At 39.7% G+C, this 8,539-nt stretch overlaps 1 protein-coding gene across 1 annotated transcript in view; it reads left to right on the top strand.

Annotated features, from left to right (window-relative positions):
* The window catches only part of LOC102814344 (oligophrenin-1-like), a 673,730-nt gene that overhangs the window by 67,809 nt on the left and 597,382 nt on the right, over positions 1–8,539 (top strand). The gene's annotated exons all lie outside the window — the stretch shown is intronic.

Here is an 8,539-nt window from a genome sequence, read left to right as displayed (position 1 = left end):
CATGGGGTCGCTATGAGTTGGTTCCGACTCGATGGCATCTGACAACAACAACAACAACCTAAATATATTGCATGGGGAGGGGATAGTCTCTTCAACAGATGGTGCTGGCAGTACTGCCTTTACCTCACACCTTATACAAAAACCTACACAGTATAGATTAATGACCTAAATGTGAATCCCAAAATTATGAAGGCCATCAATGAAAAAATCAGGACAAATGTGAGGGCGCTAATTCAGGGAATAAACAGAGTGTCAAACATTTTGAAAACTACACAAACAAAAGTTGTTGTTGTTGTTGTTAAGTGTCGTGGAGTCGGTTCCGACTCATAGCGACCCTGCACAGGGTTTCCGAGGCTGTAAATCTTTACGGGAGCAGAATGCCTCATCTTTCTCCTGTGGAACCCCTGGTAGTTTCGAACTGCTGACCTTGTGGTTCATAGACGATTCGTAACCACTACGCTACCAGAACTCCTTACACAAACAAAAGTAGACAAAATAAATGATTGTGACATACTAAAAATTAAAAACTTATGCGCATTATACGACTTCACCAGAAGAGTAAAAAGGGAACCCATAGAATGGGAAAAAATCTTTTGCAATGACACATCAGACAAGGGATTCATTTCTAAAAAATACAGGAAACTGCAACACTGCTACAATAAAAAGACACATAACCCAATTAAATAATGGGCACAGGACATGAACAGACACTTCACCAAGGAGGTGATATGAAGAAATGTTCATGATCACTAGCGATTAGTGAGATGCAAATCAAAACAACAATGAGATATCGTCCACACCAGCAATAACAGCAAAGGTGAAAAACAGTAGAGGATAATAAATGCTGGTGAGGATGTGGAGTGACTAGGATGCTCCTTCATTGCTAGTGGGATTGCAAAATGGTCCAACCTCTCTGGAAAGCAATATGGTGCTTCCTCAGAAGGTTGGAAATAGAAATACCTTATGATCCAGCAATTCCTCTACTTGGTATTTACCCACAAGAAATATTAGCCATAACATAAGTAAATACATGCACACCAATGTTCATAACAGCATTATTTACCACAGCAAAAAGATGAAGACAGCCTAAGTGCCCAAGTCTGATACATACACATAATGGAATATTATGCTACCTTGAAGAATAAAAACGAAGCTGCTAGCCACCACATAACATGGTTGAACCTTGAGGACATTATTTTGAGTGAAATTAGTTAGTCACAAAATGAGAAACTCTGCATAGGACCACTACTGTAAACGACTAAGAAAAAGAACCCATAATAAAGGGAGGGGGAAATTCTTTGCTCCTTACAGGGATGTGAGGATGGGGCGAGGGAGTGACGGGAAGGTTGAGCACAGGGTAGGGAATAGACACAGAATAGTTTGGGTGCTTTGGAGGGCCGCAATACTCAAGAAGTGGGAGGGGAATGGGAAAACAATTGGTTAGGTTTGCATGGGCTATGTGAGACAGAGGTAAATAATGATGTATGCACAACCTTGGAACAACAGGGCTCTGGGATACTGGGATTGAGACATGGTTGGAATGGGCAAAAGGGGGGAAATAATGTTAAGATGCTTGGCTGTCTTTTGAATCTTGGTTTTCCATTATAAAATAGACACTTGAGGGAGAGAGAAAGGAATAGCCAGAAATATCACCATAGAAAGCTTGTAAGTCTGTCTTGTGCCTATAACTGACTAGAATACCTAAATTTGGGGATACATCGTGCTAAGTGAAGGAGGCTTCCTGCGGAGCCTCTGCAGTACATAAGACCATAATCCTGAACCCCATCCAGAATTTTCTGAGGTGGGAAATTTCCACTTGAAAGGACAAGCAGACCAGCCTGGAGCGGCTAGAACAGAAGATACTTCTTGAAAGAAAGACCCACAGGAAAAATACAAAACAATAATGGCAGTCCAACTGATTACTTCAAGAACAAGCAAGTTGCTCACCCAGGTGACATCAAGGCAAGTGGTCGGGTCCCCTAAGGGCAAACCCCCTTCCAAGACTAAAAATGGGAATACACAAGCAGACATGCTCTCTGATTGGTGACCACGTTTGTCAGTGATAAGGGATAGTGAGGGAAAAACAGCAATGAAGCTGTGTGCTAAGCCCTACAATGTTCAATAGAGTCCTGTGAACCTGGGTGGAGACCTGGTTGGCCAGCATTGTGGTAAGACCTGGGGACTCTTGGGCCCAGAGTCAGTGACATAATCACAGAGGACTAGAGTGGAGAGTGATATGTCCAGATGATAAGAAGTGACAGCATATGCACAAGAACACCCACACTTTTAGATAATACCCATTTGACCTGGCCTTAATCACTGGATGATCAGAGCTCAACTAGAAGAAGAAAGAAGAGGAAAAAAAAGTGTAATCTGATACAATTTGATGAACTTGACCTACACCTATGGATGCAGTAGCTCAAAAGAGGGAACAAATCTTTACACGAGGATCATTCCCACCCCCTCCATACACAGAGTAGACAAGGATAAGCAAATTGGACATTGGCTACCCAACATGGGTGGGGGGGGGGGGGCTACAAAGGCAAGAAGCGACAGGCTTACAAGCTTTCAAGAGGAAGCCTAGATCCAGAGGGCGCTGAGGAAGGTAGAAGCTCCACTGAATAGTATCCAGTCTGTCTGGGCGGGGCTGATGAAAGGAGATGGGGATAGGTCTCTTGTGGTACTATAGTGAATAGTTATCAGGACTGATTGTGAGGGTTGGAAATTTAAAGATAGCTGTTTTGTAGCAACAGGAGGGGAGTGATTGACTTTGTCGTCCAGGAGCGGAGGTTCCTGGGACCATCACTGGAGAAGACTGAAGTGCAGTACCTACCCAGTGAAACAGTGATGCCAGAGATGGAGGCAGAGATAATGATGTGGAGCAATGGAACGATGATGTGGAGAGATGGTGTGATGACGTGGAGAGATGGTGTGGCTGGGGACTATAGACCCAGGGAGGGAGAGGGGTTTTGTGCTGATGTCCAGGGGGCAGGCTTACAGGGTATACCCTTTGGTTGGTTGATGATGCATGGAGGGGATTGTAACCATGAAACGATATACAATAGGATGAATGTAAAGCTAATGTTCTCCCATGTAAACTCACATAATTCACAATAAAACATTAAAAAGAACAACAACTCTTATGGATCTACTCTTCTGCAGTCTTCCTTATTAATTGTCCAATTTTCTCATGCACATGATTTGGGTCTGGCACACCTTAGTCCTCAAAGTGGTATCTTTGTTCTTGAACTCTTTAAAGATGTCTTATACACCAGATTTGCATAATGCAATATGTCGTTTGATTTCTTGACTGCTGTTTCCATGGGTGTTGATAGTGGAGCCAAGCAAATTGATGTCTTCAGTATTTTCTCTGTCTATTAGGATGGATTCCTGGTGTGTTGCTGTGGGTTAATGCACTGAACTGCAAGGGTGGTTTGAATCTCAATGTCAGCGGTTCAAGCCACTCTTCAGATACCTTATACAGGGTCACTATGGGTCAGAACTGACTTAACGGCACTTATCAACAATTACGGTTATTTGTTTGTCAAGTGGTGAGGGTTTTTGTTTTCTTTACATTGAGGTGCAACCTATTGTGAAGGTTGTGGTCTTTAATCTTCATCAGTAAGAATTTTAAGTCCCTTCACTTTTATCAAGCAAGGTGATATCATCTGCATGTGGCAGATTGTTGATGAGTCTTCCTCCAATCCTGATGCAGTGTTTTTGTAAAACTTCTTCAATTATTTGTTCACTATGCTCTGGTAGCATAGTGGTTACGAATCGGACTGTGAACCTCACGGTCAGCAGTTTGAAACTAACAGCTGTTCTGCAGGAGAAAGATAAGGCTTTCTATTCCCATAAAGATTTACAGCCTTGGAAACCCTGTACAGGGTCGCTATGAGTCGGAACTGACTCCATGGCACATAACAACAACATATATATTGAATAAGTATGGTGAAAGTATACAATCCTTTTACACAGGTTTCCTGATTTTAAATGATTCAGTGCCCCATTGTTCTTTTCCAGAGACTGCCTCTTGGTCTGTGTACAGGTTCCTCGTGAACACAGTTACATGTTCTAGAATACTCATTCTTCACAGTGTTTCCATAGTACGTGATGATCTACACAGTTGAAAATCTTGCATAGTCAATAAAGCACAGGTAAACATCTTTCTGGTATTCTTTGCTTTCAGACAAGATACATCTGATGTCAGTAATCATATTCCTTGTTTCATGTCGTCATCTGTATCTGGCTTGAACCTCTGGTAGCTTCCTGTCAATGAAAGGTTGCAGATGTTTTTGAATTATGTTTAAAATTTTTATTTGCATGTGATATTGGTGATATTTTTTGACGATTTCCGTATTACATTGGGTCACCTGTCTTTGGAATGGGTACACATATGAATCTCTTCCAATCAGTGGGCCAGGTTGCTGTCTTCCACATTTCTTGGCATACATGAGTTACTGCTACCAGTGCTGCATCAGTAAAATTTCTATTTGTATACCATTAATTCCTGGAACATTGTTCTTTGCCAAAGCTTTCTGTCTTTTCCTTGATCTTCCTATTGTTGATTCTAATTTTATAGCATTGTGATCTGAAATATTTCTTTTTAGCATTTTGTTGTTATTTTAGTTTGCTTTTTGGTCTAACATATGGTGTGTTTTGGAGACTGTTCCTTGTACAGTAGAATAGATTGTATGTTATGCTGTTGTGTTGATTGCTGTGTATAAGTCTATGTGGTCAAGTTGATTGATTCTGTTGTTTAGTTCTTCTGTATCTTTGTTGAGTTTCTTTGTAGTGTTTTATCCTTCATTAAATGTGGTATATTAAAATCTCCTGCAGGAGAGGAGTGCTGGTAGTGTAGTGGGTTACACAGCTAATTGCAAAGTAAGCAGTAAGAGTCAACAAAACTGCTCCATGGGAGAAAGATGAATCTTACTGCTTCTGTACGTAGCCTCAGAAACTGTATACAGGGTCTTTATGAGTCGGAACTGAGTTGATGGCATGCAGCAGCAGCTATTATTGTAGAGTTGTCTGCTGTTTTTTTTTTTTTTTTTCAGTTCTATTAGAGTTTGATTTATATATATTGAGGCTCTTTCATTGGCAGTATCGATTTATTTTATGGTTATGTCCTCTTGTTCAATTGAGCCTTTATTAATGAGATAATGCCCTCTTTTGTATTATAATCTTGTTTTGCCTTTAAGTCTATATTATCAGATGCTAATATTGCCACTCCTGATTGTTCTTGATTGCCTGTATATTTTTTCCATCCTTTAATTTTTAGTCTATGGTTGTCTTTGTGTGTTAGGTGTGTCTCTTGTAGACAGCATATTGAAGAATCCAGTTCTTACTCATTTTGCTGCTCTCTGTTTCTTGACTGATGCCTTTAATCCATTGACATTCAGTATAATTATCGATAGATATTAATTGATTGTTGTCATTTTGCTGTGTCTTTTGTGGTAATGATAGTGTTTTGTTCCACGTAATTTTCCGTTCTGAGTTAATTTTGTTTGTTTTCTTGTCATATTCTTCATTGCTCTTGTTTTAATGTTTATTAACTCTTTTTGTTTTGATGTGAAACTGTATTAATTTTCTTTAAGGTTAGCCCATAATTTATTAATTTCTTCCTCAGTTTAAAACTGTTTTTTCTTCAAATCTATTTGACTTAATTGCCATATTGAGGTTCTGTAACTACACTTTTCCTTCTTTTTGCTTTATAATCATCCTCATTACATATTGGTGTATCTAGTTCCCTATTTTTAGTCTTATAAGTGTGTTTTACTTTGGATTCTTCTATATCTGGATTGAGTTTTAGGTGGTGTTGACATGTATGTCCAGCTCAGGTAGCTGTCTGCTGTTGTTGGTTCTTAGTCCAAAGAACTCACTTTAGTACATTTTGTAAAGTTGGTCTGGTCATTATAAATTCCTTTCATTTCTATTTATCTAGAAATAGTCAAATTTTACTGTTGTATTTAAAGGATAGGTTTGCTAAGTATAAGATTCTTGGTCGGCAATTTTTTTTCTTTCAGAGTTTTGTATGTGTCATCCTGATGCCTTCTTGCCTATATGGTTTCTGCTGAGAAATCAGATCTTTGTCTTATTAACTCTTCTGTTGTTGTTGTTGTTGTTAAGTGCCATCGAGTCGGGTCCGACCCATAGCGACCCTGTACAGGGTTTCCGAGGGTGTAAATCTTTACGGGAGTAGAAAGCCTCATCTTTCTCCCGCCGAGCGGCTGGTAGTTTCGAACCACTGACCTTAAGGTTTGCAGCCCGATTCGTAAACACTACGCTATAGGTTAGTTTAAATTTTTCCTGAGTTGCTTTTAGGATTCTTTTCTTGTCTTTGATTTTGGAGAGTTTGATTATGGTATGTCTTGGTGGTATTCTTTTAGGGTCTATCCTGTCTGGGGTTCATTTAACTTCTTAAATTTTTGGGTTTTATGAGATTAGGGAAGCTTTCTTCCAGTAACTCCACAACTTTTTTCTGTACTTTTCTTTTTATTTTATGAGATTAGGGAAGCTTTCTTCCAGTAACTCCACGACTCTTTTTTCTGTACTTTTCTTTGCCTCTTTCTGTTCTGGAATTCTTATCACCCATAAGTTACTCTTCATTGTGGTGTACTACATGAATCTTAGGCTCTCTTTTGATTTTCCCCTTTTTTTTCTGATTGTTCTCCCTTACTAGTATTGATGGATATCTTCAAGCTCACTAAATCTGAGTTCCATTAATTCATATCTACTCCTTTTCCCTTTCAGTATACTGTGCATTTTGAAATCTGAAGTATTAATTTTCTAGATTTCTATTTTCAGTTTTTATATTGTATGCAATCCTTTATTTTATTTGTTAATTATTATAGTGTTTTCTGAAATTTTCTTTGCTTTCTGTGGCCTTTCTGACAAATCATTTGGAGGTATTTAAGCATCATTCTATTGAATTCTTTTTCAAGTAGTTCCAATTTCTTTTCTTTTTTTTTTCCAAAGAAGCTTTCATTTTGTGCCTCTTGGTCAATTGTTTAGGCTACTCTGCCTTGTTTCTTTTTCCGAAGAGTAATTGTCTGTTGTCTCTGAGCCATTGTGGTATTATTGTATTTTAATGTCAGTGTATTCTTAGGAACTTACCAACTGCCTTCTTTTGGGTGTGATTAGAGAATAGAAGTGTGTGCTCTGGTCTGTTCACTTTATGTGTTGCTCAGTGTAGGATTGGTTTTGCTGATGGTTTTTGTCATTGATCAAATGTATAGCATCTTATATTGGCTCTTTCCCAGTAGGTACGGCTATAAGAGGGCATGGTTGATGTCCCGTGCTGGGTGAAACAGGGTGAGAAAACATGCAAAAGAGAGGGAAAAAACAAACAACCAAACAAGCATGCAACAGTGAAAAGAGAAAATCACATAGGAGAAAAAAGCAGTCAAAGAAGGAAAAGCAGAGAGAGAAGAGGAAGGGCTGGTTGGTCCAAAGCATGGTGAGACCTGGGGACACTTGAGCCCATGGACAAGGATAGAGCCACAGAGGGCTAGAGCTGAAAGTGAAGCATCCAGCTTATATGAAATGAGGGAAGATGCACAAGAACACCCAAACCTGCAGACAGTACCTGTTTGACCTAGCCTCGATGGCTTGATAATCAGAACTCGACTAGAGGAAGAATAAAAAAACAAAAACAAAAAACAAGGAAACAAGGGTAAATTGCTACACTTTGATGAACCTGACCTATGGAGGTTGTTGTTGTTGTCAAGTGCCGTTGAGTCGATTCTGACCCATAGCGACCTTCTATAGGGTTTCCAAGGAGTATCTAGTGAGCTTGAACCACCGACCTTGCAGTTCAAACGGCTTTGCAGTCTGGCGCATTAACCCACAGTGCCACACCAGGACTCTTATAGAGGTAACAACTCTAAATACCAATAGAGAGGGAAGGAGTCTTCACATCAAGTATCAATGCTATTCTCTCTGTACACAGGGTGGATACGGATGGGCAACTTAGACATTGGCTACCTAAAATTAGGGGGCAATAAAGGTATGAAGTGATTGGCTTACAAGGTTTCAAGAGGGAGTTTAGTTTAAGAGTGTGTATGGGAAGATAGACTCCCCACTGAATAGTTTTCATTTTATCTAGGTGGGTCTGGTGAAAAGAGATGAGGAAAAGATTTGTATGATTCAATAGTGAATACTGGTGAAAAGAGATGGGGATAAGATTCGTATGATTCGATAGTGAATAACTGTTATCATGACTAATTGCGACTCTCACAACTGTAAAGGTAGAAGTTTTGTAACAAAAACAGGGGAGTCCAGAAACAGAGGACACTAGGACCTTCAAGGGAGAAGAGCAGAAGCAGAATAGGGGACCTTAATTCAGAGAAGCAGTGACGCCAGACAGGGAGGCAGAGATGGGGTCATGAAGAGGGGGAGTTGCTGAGGACTCTAGATTCATGGGAAGAGAGGGACTAAGAGCCGGTGGCCAGGTGGCAGACTTGCAGAATGTGCCATTTAGAGGTGTAAACTATTATATATATATCCCTGAGTGTTTTGTTTGTTTTTTTTTTTTTTT

Source organism: Chrysochloris asiatica, unplaced genomic scaffold (assembly GCF_000296735.1).
Source record: "Chrysochloris asiatica unplaced genomic scaffold, ChrAsi1.0 scaffold00118, whole genome shotgun sequence".
Classification (NCBI taxonomy): domain Eukaryota; kingdom Metazoa; phylum Chordata; class Mammalia; order Afrosoricida; family Chrysochloridae; genus Chrysochloris; species Chrysochloris asiatica.
The sequence above is the reverse complement of the archived record's forward strand: the minus strand, read 5'-3'. Positions and strand labels throughout refer to the sequence as shown.